The following is a 14,419-nucleotide window of genomic DNA, read 5'->3' as shown; positions in this document are numbered from 1 at the left end:
TCTATTTTTAATTTCTTGAGGAATCTCCACACTGTTCTCCAAAGAGGCTGCACCAACTTGCATTCCCACCAACAGTGTAAGAGGGTTCCCCTTTTTGTTTCATATTAATTGATTCTTACAGCATATATTACTTGGGGTCTGATTTCTTTCACTCAACATTGTGTTTGAGTTTTAGTTTTGTGTTGGGTGAAGTTTCAGTTTCTTCATCCTAATTGTCAGATAGTACCTGATTAAAGTACTATACCAATTAAAGTACTATACCAATTATAGTACTACAGCCCCGTACCTACTATTGATGAAAAACAGTTGTTTCTAGTGTAAAGTTATAACTAATAATGTTGCAATGAATTTGGGTGAACATGTCTTTTAGGGAACATGTGTACATATTTTCATTGCATGTTGTAATACTGTGCATAATTTTACCTGTTAACATGAGTGTGCTATGAGTGCCTAGAGTTTTGATACACATTCAACATTTTTCTGGGTGTTTCTGTGAAGGTTTTTTGGTTTTTTGTTTGCTTGTTTTCAAATTTTTATTTAAATTCCAGTTAGTTGGGGAGTGGGAGGAGCAAAAAAATAAAAGTAAATAAATTCTAGTTTGTTAGTTCTAGTTATAACACAATATTGATTTCAAGAGCAAAATCTAATGATCCATCCCTTATATACAATACCTGGTGCTCATCACAAAAGGTGCCCTCCCTTCGACCCACCACCCATTCAACCCATACCCCACCAACATCCTTCCATCAACCCTTGGTTTTTTCTCTATAGTTAAGAGTCTCTTATGCTTTCCTCTTTTCCCCCCTTCCATATGTTCACCTGTTTTGTTTCTTAAATTCCACATATAAGTGAAATCATATGGTATTTGTCTTCCTCTGACTCACTTATTTCACCTAGCATAATATTCTCTAGCTCCATCCACATCATTGCAAATGGCTAGATTTCATTCTTTTTTATAACTGAGTGATATTCTATTACCATTTCTTGATCCATTCATCAGTTGATGGACATCTTGTCTCTTTCCATAATTTGACTATGGTGGATAGCGTTGCTATAAACATCAGGGTGCATGTGCCCATTTGATTCAGTATTTTTGTGTCCTTTGGGTAAATACCTAGTAGTGCAGTTGCTGGATTGTAAGGTAGTTCTATCTTTAGCTTTTTAAGGAAACTCCATCCTGTTTTCTAGAGTGGTGCACCAGTTTGCATCCCCACCAACAGTGTAAGAGGATTCCCCTTACTCCACATCCTCACCAACAACTGTTGTTTCCTGTGTTGTTAATGTTAGCCATTCAAATAGGTGTAATATGCTATCTCATCATGGTTTTGATTTGTATTTCCCTGTTGATGAGTGATGTTAAGCATCTCTCCATGTGTCTGTTGACCATCTGGATGTTTTCTTTGGAAAAATGTCTATTCCTGTCTTCTGCCCTTTCTTACCTGGATTATTTGTTTTTTGGGGTGTTGAGTCTGATAAGTTCTTAATATATTTCGGATACTAACCCCTTATCAGATATGTCATTTGCAAATATCTTCTCCCATTCTACAGGCTGCCTTTTAGTTTTGTTGATTGTTTCCTTTGTTCTGCAGAAACTTTTTATCTAAATGAAATCCCAATAGTTCATTTTTGGTATTGTTTTCCCTTGCCTTAGGAGATATACCTAGTAAGAAGTTGCTATGGCTGATGCCAAAGAGGTTACTGCCTGTGTTGTCCTCTAGGGCTTTATTTGTTCCCTGGCCTTTCATCCACTTTGCATTTGGTTTTGTGTACACTGTAAGAAAGTGGTCCTGTTACATTCTTCTACATGTGGCTGTCCAATTTTCCCAATATCATTTGCTGAAGAGACTTATTTTTTTTAATGTTATTTACTTATTTGACAGAGAGAGAGAGAGATCACAAGTAAGCAAAGAGGCAGGCAGAGAGAGAGGAAGAGAAGCAGGCTCCCTGCTGAGCAGAGAGCCTGATGCTAGGCTTGATCCCAGGACACTGAGATCATGACCTGAGCCAAAGGCAGAGGCTTAACCCACTAAGCCACCCAGGTGCCCCAAGACTGTCTTTTTTCCATTGATATTTTTTCCTGCTTTGTGGAAGACTGACTGACCATAGAGTTGTGGGTCCAATTCTGTGTTCTTTATTCTGTTCCACTGATCAATATGTCTGTTTTTGTGTCCATACTATACCATCAAAGCTCACAGCTTGATAATACAGCTTGAAGACTGGAATTGTGATGCCTCCTGCTTTGGTTTTCCTTTTCAAGATTGCTTTGGCTATTTGGGGTCTTTTGTGGTTCCATACAAATTTTAGGATTATTTGTTCTAGCTCTGAAAAACGCTCATAGTATTTTGATGGGGGTTGCATTAAATGTGTAGATTGTTTTGGGTAGTAGAGACATTTTAACAATATTTGTTCTTCTAACCCATGAGCATAGACTGTTTTTCCATTACTTTGTATTGTCTTCAATTTCTTTCATAAATGTTTTATAGTTTTCAGAGTACAGATCTTTTATCTCTGGTTAGGTTTATTCCTAGTTATCATGGGTTTGGGTCCAATCATAAATGGATTGATGCCTTCATTTCTCTGTCTGCTTCTTCATTATGGGTGTATAGAAATGCAACAGATTTCTGTATGTTGATTTTATATCCTATGACTTTGCTGAATTCGTGTATCCATTCTAGCAATTTTTTGGTGGTCTTTTAGGTTTTCTACATAGAATATCATATCGTCTGGGGATAATGAAAGCCATCCAAATCATCAAGGAAGAAGTCAAAATTTCACTATGGGTCTGTTTTTGAAGGAGATTGACATTTAAACCAGTAAACCAAGCAAAGCAGATTCTCCTCTATAGTGTTAACAGAACAAAAAGACTGACCATCCCCCAAGTAAGAGAGAATTCCTGTGCCTGTGTGTGTTCAAACTGGGACGCTGGCTTTTCCTGTCTTTGAATTGGAAATACACCATTAGCTCTCCTGAATCTCTAGCTTGCTGGCTCACCCTACAGTTCTTGGAACTTGTTGGCTTCTCTAATTATATGAGTCAATATCCTATAATCAATATACATATATGTATATGTTTCTATGGAGAGTCCTGCTATTCCTAGAACTTGCAAATATTCAGGTTTAGAAGATACAGTCAATTTCCCAAAGCACTTGCTCTAATTACACTCCTACCACAGTGTGAGTGATCTAGTTGCTTTGCATACTTATCCACTTGTCTTTGATTTAATTTCAGACATTCTGGCTTATGGATAATTTTATTTCATTGTGGCTTTCAATTTGCATTTCCTTGAAGACTAAGGAAGTTGGGTAGCTTTTCATATGTTTATAGATATTTTGAATATTCTCTTTTGTCGTTCTTCTATTAGGTTGTCTTTTTCTTAGTTATTTGTAGGAATTCATTATTCAGATTATATGTCCTTTATCAAACATATATATTGCAAACATTTTTTTAAGATTTTTATTTATTTGACAGAGAGAGAGAAATCACAAGTAGGCAGAAAAGCAGGCAAAGAGAGAGAGGGGAGGAAGCAGGCTCCCTGCGGAGCAGAGAGCCAGACATGGGGCTCGATTCCAGGACCCTGGGATCATGACCTGAGCCGAAGGCAGAGGCTTTAACCCAGTGAGCCACCCAGGCGCCCCTATTGCAAACATTTTTTAACTCGATGTTTTCATTTGTACTTTTTTAATGTTATCTTTTAAGGAACAGATCTTTTTACTCTCAGCATAGTCTAATTTCTCAAGATTTCTAATCACAGTTTGCATTTTTTGTATCTTCCTTTAGATTTCTTTGTTCATCCCCAAATCATGAAGATATTGTCTTATTTTTTTCCTAAGAGTATTATGATTTTTACCTTTCACATTGAGACTTTTCACCCATCTGGAATTTAGCTTTGAGTATGCTGTGACATATGGTAGGAATAGAGATTTATTATTTTATATGGATATCCAATCAACCCAATCTTATTCAATGAAAAAGTAATTATTTTCTCCCTCTATTGCCACATCACCTTTGTTGCTCAGATGGCAATACCTATGTGGGTCTGATGTACTTAAAGCGACATCAGACTCTCTTAACTACTATAGCATTGTAATAAGACTTTATACCTCTGGTAATGTGAATTCTCTACTCTTTTTTCAATTTCTTCAAGATCACTTTGGGTATTCTCAGCCCTTTTTATCTTAATATAATTATTATTCATTTTATAATTTGGGGACATTCTACAGAATTTTTAGATCAATTTGGGAAGAATTGGTGTCTTTACCATATTAAGTTTTCTAATCTATGAAAATTGTATTTTTTTCTGTTTATTTAGATCTTCTCTAATTTCTCTCAATAATATTTTGTCATTTTTAGGGGTGCCTCTTTGGCAGTCAGTTAAGTACCTGACTCTTGGTTTCAGTTCAGGTCGTAATCTCAGTGTCATTAGATCTAACTATATATCAGGCTCTATGTTCTGTGAGGAGTCTGCTTGAGATTCTCAACCTCTGCTCCTTCCCCTACTTTAACCCTCTTCCCTCTCTCTCTCAAATAAATAAATAAACAAAATCTTTAAAATTCATTTTGTAGTTTTCAGTGTAGATATTTTGAGAAAGAAAAACCTTCATAAGAATTATTCATAGACATTTGATTTTTTAATGATGTCAAAAGATATTTAATTTTTTTTTTTTTTTTCATTTTAGGGAGCCTGGGTGGCTCAGTGGGTTAAAGCGTCTGCCTTCGGCTCAGGTCATGACCCCACGGTCCTGGGATTGAGCCCCAAATCAGGTTCTCTGCTTAGCGGGGAGCCTGTTTCCCTTTCTCTCTCTGCCTGCCTTTCTGCCTACTTGTGATCTGTCACATAAATAAATACAATCTTTTAAAAAAATAAAATAAAATAAAATTTTTTCATTTTATAACTTTTTCATGTATAGAAATATATATATATTTTTTAACATGAATTAAGGTTTATTTCAAAATTTCCATATTTTGATAAAATGCTAATGATTATCAAATGTAGATTTTTTTTTACTTTTAATTTTTAATTTTTAATTTTTTATAAGCATATATTTTTATCCCCAGGGGTAAATATTCACATATTGGTCTTATACCCCATGAAATTCCAAACTTATTATTAATTCTGAAAGTTTTTCTATAGATTTTTCTAAATGTTCACAGTCAAAACAACTGCCAACATTTTTCCTAATTCTTATTCTTTTTTTTTTTTTTTTTTTTTTTTTTTTTGAGAGAGTAAGACTGAGCAGCGGGGGCTAGAGGGAGAGAACTTTCAAGCCGACTCTCCACTCCACTTGAGAACACAGAGCCTGATATGGGGATCAATCTCATGACCCATGAGGACATGGCCTAAGACCAAACCAAGAGCTAGACATTTAATTGACTGGGCCACTCAGGCACCCTAATTTTTTTTAAGGATTTATTTATCATTTCTATTTCTTGACTTATTTCACTAGCTAGGACCATCACATCCAATATTTAATAGAAATGATATCATACTGTTTTGTTTCACTTCTGATCTCGAGCTGAGAAGGTATTCAATAATTCACCTGGGTCTTCCATATCAAAACATCAAAACTTGAGTAGTTTTAAGCACAGGGATTTATTGTCTTACAATTCTGGAAGCTATGAGTCTGAAATGCAGTGTTGTTCAATTATCTCTTAACTTTTATATTCTGGCGACTCCTTAGTCCTATTTGGCTATGTGACTCACCAATTGTTTAATGCAGATGTAGCTCATAAATTGCTGATTTATTTATATTAAATATTGTAAACAATCCAAGTGTGTTATGCTAAAAGTGCTTCTAGATGGTAATCAGTATCGAGCAACCCCTGCTGAAACCTTATTTGTCTTACAACTGGTACCTTTTATAATAGCAGCCCTTCTTTGCTAGGAGTTTTTAGCTGGGATTAAAACTGCCTCCGAATTAGGAGATGCACTGTTGGCCTGCTCCTACCTACCTTCTAGTCCTAAAAAATAACCCACTTAAACTTAGTTATTATTATTTATTAGAATATTGTTGAGGGGCACTTGGGTGGCTCAGTAAGTTAAAGCCTCTGCCTTCAGCTCAGGTCATGATCTCAGGGTCCTGGGATCGAGCCCCGCATCGGGCTCTCTGCTCAGCAGGGAGCCTGCTTCCCTCTCTCTCTCTCTCTCTGCCTGCCTCTCTGCCTACTTGCGATCTCTCTCCCTCTGTCAAACAAATAAATAAAATCTTTTAAAAAAAATTGTTGAATTTGTTTTGTAACTATTTTCCTTAGAACTGTGCATCTGTGGTTATCAGTGGAACATCCCTGAGATTTCCTTGTTTTAGAAATAATCTTGTATGGTTTGGGTTATCTAAACTATGCTGATCTCATAAAATGAGTTGGAAATTATTCCTAATTTCCTATATTGTAAAGCATTTTGTGTAAATTTTGTGTTATTTCCTCCTGAAATCACCGCCCAATTTGGTGTTACCTTCCTCAGGAAGTTGCATTTTGTCATTTGTCCTGGAATCATAACATACAAACAGAAAATATGATGAGTTTGTGAGACTTGAGATCAAGAAAAAGAGTATGGCCAGCACTCCATTCTTTTCTTCCATTCCAGTTTTTAGCTTTCAAAGGGTAGTATTGTCTTGATTTTTAAGATCATAGATAGTTACCTACTACTGAATTGCACAATGCACTCTCTTGTCAGACCATTTTTGCTCAAATTTATATTTGTAGTATTTATCCATATTTTGTTGCATGCAGCAGCAATTCATTGATTTTCTTCACTATATAATATTATGTCATATAAATAGCCACAAACCTTTCTGCTGTTGATGGGCCACAGCTGAGTATTTTCCAGTTTGAAGCAATTAAGAATAGCTCCATTGTCACCATTTCTTATAACTCCTCTTTTAGTGAATGTGTACATCTCTGTTGAATGTTGGTTACTCCACATTCTTATAACACTTGATTTTTTTCCCTTTTATTATAAGCATTTTGGATGGAATTAATGGTATTATTTTTCTGTTTACTCATTAATTTATGAAGCTCAGGATCTTTTCATTTATTCATTCACAATTTAAATAGCTTCTTTTGTGAAGGTCTTATTCAGAGCTTTTTAACCTTTTTTTTTTTTTAATTGAATGGACTTTCTTTTTCCTTTTCATTTCTGGAAATTCTATGGTCTAGATAGAGTCTTTTGTCATAAAAAATGCTCTACAATTATCTTCTTCCACCTTGTGCCTTTCTTTTCACTCTTGGAAGACACATTTTGACACATAAAATTTACTAACCTTAGTATAGTACAACTTATACAGTTTTTATTTAAGGTTGATGTTTTTTCTGTCTTGTTCAAGAAATATTTTCCTGCTCTAAAATCAGAAAGTTATTTTTCTATATCTCTTCAAAAAGGTCTACTATTTTATCTTTCACATTTAGAGCTGAGATTCGTCTATCATTAATGTTTGTCTATGCTCTGAGGTAAGGTAGGGTTCAAGGTTATTTTTTTCTGTGTGGATGTGCAGTTGTCTTAACATACTTGTGGAAAGGACCATCTTTCTTCTTTGAATTACAATTTTACTTTTGTTCTACATCATATGACAGCAAATATGACGGTGTGTTTCTATGCCCTGTATTCTGTTCTCATGTTCTATCTGTGCTCGCAACTTCACTTTGGTTCTTCTTGCCTTTCTATATAAATTTTATTTTTATTTGTTTAAAGATTTTATTTATTTGACAGAGAGATATCACAAGCAGGCATAGAGCCAGGCAGAGAGAGTGGGGGAATCAGGTTCCCCACTGAGAACCCGATGCGGGCGCTCGATTCCAGAACCCTGAGATCATGACCTGAGTTGAAGTCAGAAGCTTTAACCCATGGAGCTATCCAGGCGTCCCCATATATAAATTTTAAAATCAACTGTATACTTTCCCTCAAAATCTACTTTTCTATTGTTTTTGTTCTATTTCTTGTATATTAAATTAAAATAGAAGTTACACAAGGTAAACCACACACATCTTAAATTGAAACTTGTAAAAGAAGTCTCATCTGTAATGTACTGAAATAAAGTTATGGTAGTCTAGGGATCCTGTATCCAATGAAGTAATAACTCCTCTTTGGGGTAAAAAGAAGTCATTTTTTTGGTCATACATTTATTGTTGAACGGTATTTTCTTTAGATAAAAAATTCTGGGTTAGCAATTCTTTCCTTTCAGTACTTTAAAAACAAGGTGCCACTTCTTGGCCTCTGATGAGAAACCTGCTGTCATTCAAATCAATGTTTCTTTACAGGGATGTTTCACTTTTGTGAAGGTCCTTTCAAGATTATTATATTTGTCTTTAGTTCTCAGAAGTATGATTATGACGTGTCTGGGCATGAATGTCTTTCAGCTTTTCCTGTTTGGGATTTGTAGAACATGTTGAATCTGTAAGTTTATAGTTTTGTTTTGTTTTGCTTTGCTTTGTTTTTGCTGAACTGAGGAAATTTTCAGCCATTATTTCTTCAAACATATTTTAGGCATCTCACCCCTTATCCTCTTGTTTTTGGACTCTGATAACATATATTTGGGTCTGCTGTCATTACCCTGTTTGTCGTTTAGGCTGTTAATTTTGTCTTCTGTATTTTGTTCAAATTAGATAATTTCTAATGATAAATTCTTTAATCCTTTCCTTTATCATCCCCTTTCTGCCATGGAATCATTACAGTAGGTTTATCTCAAGTATCATATTTTTTCATTCTAAAACTTTCATTTGACTCTTCTTCGTATCTTCTATTTATTTGTTGAAACTTTCAGTTTTAACTAGTTTGAAGAGGGCTCACGATTGCTCATCTGAGCATTTTTAAAACCCACCTCAGAGATTTCTCAGAGAATTAATGCCAACATCTCATCATAGATGTCTGGCAATTTTCTTTTCTTTTCCTTTCTTTTTTATTGTGTTATGTTAGTCACCATACAGTACATCATTAGTTTTTGATGTAGTGTTCCATGATTCATTGTTTCCATGCAATACATGCCCTCCTCAATACCCATCAATGGGCTCACCCATCCCCCCAAACCCCTCCCCTCTAAAACCTTCAGTTTGTTTCTTGGAGTCCACAGTCTCTCATGGTTCCTCTCCCCCTTCAACTTCCCCCCTTTATTTTTCCCTTCCTTCTCCTAATGTCCTCCATGCTATTCCTTATGCTTCACAAATAAGTGAAACCATATGATAATTCTTTCTCTGCCTGACTTATTTCACTTGGCATAAACTCCTCCAGTCCCATCCGTGTTGATGTAAAATTTGGGTATTCATCCTTTCTGATGGCTAAGTAATATTCTGCTGTGCATATGATAGGACCACATCTTCTTTATCCATTCATCTGTTGAAGAGCATCTTGGCTCTTTCCACAGTTTGACTATTGTGGCCATTGCTGCTATGAACATCCGGGTGCATATGGCCCTTCTTTTCACTACATCTGTATCTTTGGGATAAATACCCAGTAGTGCAATTGCTGGGTCATAGCTCTATTTTTTTTTTTTTTTTTGAGGAACCTCCAGACTGTTTTCCAAAGTGGCTGTACCAACTTGCCTCCCCACCAACAGTGTAAGAGAGTTCCCCTTTCTCCACAGCCTCTCCACATTTGTTGTTTCTTGCCTTGTCCAATTTTGTCTGGTGATTTTCCTAATGCAAATTGAGGTTGTTTTGCTTGGGTTTTTTTTTGGGGGGGGGGATTGTTGTTGTTTTCTTCACATGCTGAACAATTTTGGATTTTTATCTTACATACTTTGAATATTATGAGACCCTAGGACTTGTTTAAGTCCTATGAAGAATGATGATATTTATATTTTAGCCTTAGGTAGGCTGTGGTTCCAATACCAGTTCAGTGTTTTGTGCTTTTTAGCGTGATTCAGAGCTATCCTGTATATGTGCAACCCAGCTGTCAGTCAAATACCTGGGCACAGGTTATCTCAACTCTTAAAGTATTTAGTATGTTGATTAGAATCAGATCCATGAAGGTATAGGTTGGAGAGTACTTTTGTGTTCCCTGCTGGTCCCATTTTCGGCCTCCTGGCCAGGAAATGTCCAGTTCCATCATTGCACCATACATAAAGGCCCATGATATGGAAGACAGAGAGAAAAGAATCCTGAGATAGACTCTGCCTTCTTGGATCTCTAGCCACAACAAATGTTAGAGGAAGCTTCCTCCCTCAGAGATTTAGCTCCTGCAGTACTCTGTTGCTGGCTACTTTTGCTGCTGCTGCTCCATCGTCACAGAACTACCTTGGACACTAGGCTGCAAGAACTGAGAAAACGGAGAGAAGGCACGAGGGAGTTCCTTCATTCATCATTTTTTTCCGTAGCCTTTCAGCTCAACTAGAGGACTTCAGTTGGCGTCTCTTTGCACCACAATGCTCATTCTGGTTTTCCAGCTGTGTTGTTTTCAGACTGGGGAATATACAAGGAAAATATGGCAAATGCACTGCCAGTTCATTAGTATTTTGAATTCTGATGATTTCCTTTGATCTTCCAGCTTATATTTATTTTCAGAGTTTTAGATGGCTGTCTATGCATCCTGTTCAGGTTGTATAATGGGTGGTCAGTGAGATAGGAAGATTGGCTTGTGTTTACTCCATCTTCCCTGGACCTGGATGCAGAAAGTTACTTTCTGCACCTACTATTTAGTTAAGGATGGCAATAGACTTTATATAGGCAATGTTTAGTTAATTTATCAACATATATTGCTTCTTCCCTCACTGGCCTTCCCTCTAGGTTATGTATTCATATGACTATACATCTTTAATATTTGTTTTAGAGAATGTTTTTATGTGGTGAGTTTTTTCTGTTATGTCTATAAATGTCTTTAAATATCTCTCCCATCAAATTTTGAATTTTTCTTTTTTTTAAAGATTTTATTTATTTATTTGATAGACAGCGATGACAAGTAGGCAGAGAGGCAGGCAGAGAGGGAGAAGCAGGCTTCCCACTGAGCAGAGAGCCCGACATGGGGCTCGATCCCAGGACCCTGAGATCATGACCTGAGCCGAAGGCAGAAGCTTAACCCACTGAGCCACTCAGGCGCCCCCAAATTTTGAATTTTTCAATGCCAAAAATATACAAATACAGGAAACTGCTTAGAGCAAATGTACCACTGAGAGAGTTATTATACGATAGATATCCTTTTAACCCGATTCATAAATGAGAAGTTAGCAGCAACTCCAGAAACCTCATGCCCCTTTCTCGAAACAAGCACCTTCCTCCCATGGCAAGAAAACTACTGTTCTAGACTCCATGGAAATCTGTTATTACTTTTCTTTATACTTCTATTACCTAGCTGAGCAGCCCCAACCACCATAATTTAGCTTAGCTGGACTTTTAAAAATATGTCTGTCACCTATCTGTATATTTTTTAAATTTTTTAATTTAAACTTTATTTTATTTTTTCAGTGTTCCAAAATGCATTGTTTATGCATCACACAGTGCTCCATGCAATATGTGCCCTCCTTAATACCCAATTGTATCTTTTTAACCTTGAACATTTTTGTTGAAAAAAACCAATTCTGCAATTTTTCATTCAAAGTAGTGATTGGGTCTATAAACTTAATCTGATCCAGATTTTCTCTGGGAGGAAAATTATTTTGATGGTGCTGTTGATTTCATTGTCAAGGGACATCTAGCAGTCTAATTATGCCTTTTTTTGTGGTTGGCAGCCATATATTCTTAGTTGGCAGTGCTTAGATCTTTAATTTATACATGTTGCAAAATAGTGATGCTCCAGCTTTTTCCTTCTTCATTTAAATATATCCCAACATCTGCCATTTATTTCCCAGTGGTAGTTTGCATAAGAAAGGCAGGATAGATGTTTGAGTCTTTCCTTTTATTTATGAGTTTGCAAAGCAGAACTGGTACCTTAGAATCCTATAGATGTAATTAATCTAATTGTGTGTGTGTGTGTGTGTGTGTGTGAGAGAGAGAGAGAGAGAGAGAGAGACCATGCAGACCTCCAAAATCAGATAACACAAGAGTCTCAGCTATGAGAGTAATGGAATCCATCTCCTTGCCTGTGCTGAGGATTTGCCCTTGACAGGTTGTTCTTTGTTCCTGGGAGACAGAACTCTGATAACCAACCACCTTTGGCTGGAGGTCTCCCAATAGCCTTACTAAACCTTACTGAATGACAGTCTAGGCTTTCCACCCAACATTTCCCCCCCTCCTCCCTTTGCTTAGGATCAGACTTAACACTGCAGTTTGATAGCCACTCTATTCCACTCCCTGTTTTCTCTCACAAGGTCACTTCTTCCAATAAAACCCTTGCACATTTCACCCCACCTTGTCATCTGCTTCTTGGAAGACCTGGATAAATATCTTATTTCATTATGAGCTCACAGATTTACACTTCTTCAGTGTGTTTAAACCTATTTTGTCCTTATCTTACTGATCATCAAATTGTCCTATCTTTGATGAGTGGGAGGTTCTTCTGGTTGACCCCAAGTTTTTTAACACGACTCTACTAGTCCCTGATAATGGCCTTGCAATCTGTTGTAAGTATTCTGACCTTTTCTTCTCATCTTGTACTTTTCCTTCCCAGGACCTGAAATCAGTTATTTTAACCATTTCTCTATGAAGCCCTGGTATTTTTTAGTTGCAAATGTTTTTCGGCCTCTGCAATAGATAAATTTAGGGTATATATCTATTATCTATCATCTATCTATCTATCTATTATCTTTCTATCTCTATCATCTATGATAAAATGCCTAATGAGTTCCAATTCAGAATTATAGACTGCTTACTTAAGCTTTTCTATCTTACATTTAGAGCTCCTAAAAATTCTGGCTCTCAAAAGCGCTAGGAATAATCAGATTAGAATAACACCTACATATTCATTTGCTTTATCTCACAATACAATCAAAGCACATTCAAAACAGCAATATCAACACTGTCACCAAAATGATTACTGAAAAAGTTTTAAAAATTGTGATTTTTTTGTGGTTATGTTTTTTTTTTTTCCATCTGCTCTTCCTCTTTTTAAAAAATTCTACTGTGGGGTGCCTGAGTGGCTCAGTTGGTTGTGTCTGTCTCTTGGTTTCAGCTCCAGTCATGATCTCAGAGAAGACCCCCACTTCAGCCTTCAAGCTCAGTGGGCAGTCTGCTTGAGATTCTCTCTTTTCTCTCTCTCTCTGTCTCTCCCCTCAAGCTCTCTCTCTCTCTCTCATTCTCTAAAACTAAAAAAGTAAATCTTAAAAAAAAAAATTCTACTGTATGCATGTTGTCAAAGCCTGTAGCTATTACATGCTATATTCGCTCTTGTACTCATATTTAATCTTGGTTCTACAAATAATAATAGTAATGCTTATAAAGTAGTCTTTGCCACTTCCTTCAGTAACACTTATTACCCAAAATTTGTTCTCCAGCACATTTCTAAGAAAGGACTCTTGGAAAATATTGCCTACGTTTTTGCATATTGATGACTATTTGCTTCCTATAATTGAAAGTCAGTTTGTATGAATATAATATCTTTTGTTCAGTTTTTAAAAATATGAGTATCTTTAAATATAATTTTTCTTTATTTTGACGTAAGGTGCTGCTCTTGAGAAGTCTAAGAGTAATCTACTTTTCTGTTCCATATGACCTTTATCTGTTCTTTTTGTCCTGAATATTCAAAGGGCATCCACCTTTTTCTTCAAAGTTCAATACTTTCTGTCTTGTTTTGATTGTTATGAGTTGACTTTCTTAGATACGCACTGCATCCTTTCATTCTATAGTTTTAAATCCTTATTTTTGGAAAGCTTTATTAAAATACAGCTCCTAATATTTGTTTTATTCTCATTTTGGTTTTTCTTCCTTGATCTGTTTTTAGGTTTTGTTTTGTTGTTTTGTTTTTTGTGATCAGTTTTTATATTATCCTTTTCATTCAAATCTTTTACTTATCTTTTTAAAAAGTTAACTGTTCTCTTCTTTTTTCATTTCTCTTGACATAACATTATGATTATTTGTCTGTGTTTATTTATCAAATGCAATTCTTTTAAAAATATTTCCCTTCAGTTCTGTTAATTGATATTCCCTCATCTTTTGGATCATCTTCTTAATAAATTCTTTTAAAATATGAAGATATACATTTCATTTGTATACATTTGTATATTTTTAAAAAAAAGCTTTTTGTGAGATTAAGAGTCACTTATGGTTTGTCTCCCTCCCAATCCCATCTTGTTTCATTTATTCTTCTCCTACCCACTTAAGCCCCCATGTTGCATCACCACTTCCTCATATCAGGGAGATCATATGATAGTTGTCTTTCTCTGCTTGACTTATTTCGCTAAGCATGATACGCTCTAGTTCCATCCATGTTGTCGCAAATGGAGGGTTGCTGGGGGGAGGGGGTTTGGGAGAAGGGTGTGGGATTATGGACATTGAGGAGGGTATGTGCTTTGGTGAGTGCTGTGAAGTGTGTAAACCTGGTGATTCACAGACCTGTACCCCGGGT

The sequence above is a fragment of the Mustela nigripes genome, chromosome 13 (assembly GCF_022355385.1).
Source record: "Mustela nigripes isolate SB6536 chromosome 13, MUSNIG.SB6536, whole genome shotgun sequence".
Taxonomy (NCBI): Eukaryota; Metazoa; Chordata; class Mammalia; order Carnivora; family Mustelidae; genus Mustela; species Mustela nigripes.
Note: the sequence above shows the minus strand (reverse complement) of the source record.